This window comes from Chenopodium album, chromosome 22, assembly GCF_948465745.1.
Source record: "Chenopodium album chromosome 22, dcCheAlbu1.1, whole genome shotgun sequence".
Taxonomy (NCBI): domain Eukaryota; kingdom Viridiplantae; phylum Streptophyta; class Magnoliopsida; order Caryophyllales; family Amaranthaceae; genus Chenopodium; species Chenopodium album.
In genome coordinates this window covers 11,052,937-11,055,208 of record NC_137855.1, presented here as the reverse complement: position 1 = coordinate 11,055,208, position 2,272 = coordinate 11,052,937, and positions in this window count along the sequence as shown.

Genomic DNA, 2,272 nt, shown 5'->3' with positions numbered 1-2,272 from the left:
TCCTCAAATGCATCAAAATCAATCAATAGAGTTTTTCTCGATTTAAAACCTAATTATAAAGCAACACTAGTTTCGCAGAAACCGGATAATTTTTCTTTAAAAAAAAGTTATTGATGGACATTAACAAAGTACCACAATCGTACAAAAGCCACAAAAGGAGTGATAAAGGTAGGTAGTCATATTCACTAGCGGACATAGTACATATGAAGCACGGAACCTAACAATTCTCACTATTTCACTAGTGAAGTAGTGAGTTCATTCATTGAAAAACAATAAGCCAAGAAAATAAGTTCGTCTATTTTCATGAAAATGACCTATAATTTTAATTTGTTTAGGTAAAGTTGCACATTTTGAAGGGCACCAAAGGGCAATATTATTGGGCCCTATAAACATGTGACACTGCCAACATAAATACAAGCTGATTTTTTTTATTTCTTATTTTAAACCCAAACATGTTTGTCCAAACCGACAGTTGATCCATCTAAGCCCCACTTTTAACTGCTTTTTTATGATAACTTATACTCTCAAATTTTAAGGATACTTTTAATTATTTAGTTCTACTGTTCTTAGTTTGGTAGGATAGATAAAAAGATTCCAATTTATTTGGGATTTGTTAAATGTTTTGGATAATTTGAGGATTGAATAATTGAATACTACACATAATTATACTCCCTTCAATTTGTCTTATAGTTTATGCAGTTTTCACTTATTTAAGAGTTGTATTGAGTGAGTAGATAGATTTGTTTTTTGTAAGAATGTCTATACTCCGTATTAAAATGGTAGAAAGGAATTGTGAGGATCATTTTAACTAATATAACAATGGGACAATGTTTCCGTGACAGCTTAAAAACTAAATTGGGAGTCAAGACATCTTTAAGAGACGGAGAGAAGTACTAATTAAATGGTTTCTAGGTGCTTCATAAGTTGATTGTTACACTTTAATTAATTAATCAATTTCTTGATTAGATTATTAGATAATTGAGTATCTCCAAAAGAGTCACGCTGTAACATGTATCCATGTGCTGTTGGTCCAGCTCTTGGTGAATCTGATACACTAATTTAATTAATAATCCTAGTTATAATCAAACAAATTAAGCTACTAGTTGTTGATTAATGATGATTCCAGCGGAATAAACCACTAATTTTCTTGTTCTTCAGTGAATGTCGTGTCAATTGATGGTTTGTAGTAGAATGAATACCAATTTACCACAATTGGAACCTTTTTTTGCATAGGATATATGACTGTTATTATCTTAATTTCCTTAACTCGTGTAAAAATTTCACAATGTAAAAAACGTCATGGAACAGATCAATTATTGATTATTTTTAAAATTTTTGTGGGTGGTAATTAATAAATGATGTGAATTAATATTATGTTTGTGTTATTTTATAAGAAAAATCTCATACGGTGTCCATGAAATATTTTATACACATCCAGGTGTACCATACACAGTGCACCCAACTAACTCAAAGTTAATTTTTACATTTTATTTGATGATTAAATGAAATCAATATCACAATCAGGAAAAAAAAAATACTTATGGGTATACCGTACACTCGGATGTATACAACAATTTTTCTGATGTCCATAATAATGAAGCCTTAACTCCAATATGTTAATCAGAAGAGGAGGAAAAAAAAAACTAAAGCTTATGGGTGTACCGTACACTTGGATGTATATAACAATATTTTCGATGTCCTTAATAATGAAACGTCAACTCCAATATGTTTTCTTATTCATGACTTTTAATTACACTCAATACCATCTATAAATTGATGCAGTGTACATCTCTTTAACGCTTAGAAAAATGGCTTCTGGCACTAAGGCAACGAAAACGCTTGTGAAAGCATACAATGATACAATAACAGTCGTTACTAGCCTTTAAGAGGAAACGAGTTTACTGTCAGATTTCTAATATCAAGCCATGGTAGTAAAGTAAACTAATAACATCACTACTGGGCACTGGCTCTCCTTACGGCTTGAACAATATGGGTCAAATTTGTGTGACGCGTGCTTCAAAATGACCGAGAAATTAAGAAAAGTTGCACATTTCTCACTACACTAATTCAACCCATGATCGTGAATGTTCTTAAGACTGGAATTTCCAACACTTATACAGCAGTTTCAAAGTCAATCGCGGTATGCATTGAACAAATCACAGTGTAAATCACATTCAAACACACAATAGCCCACCATTGCTTAACCATATTACAATATTTTAGCACCAAAGAAAGTTCCAAAGGAAGATGGAATTTTTTGGTTTTTCATAGA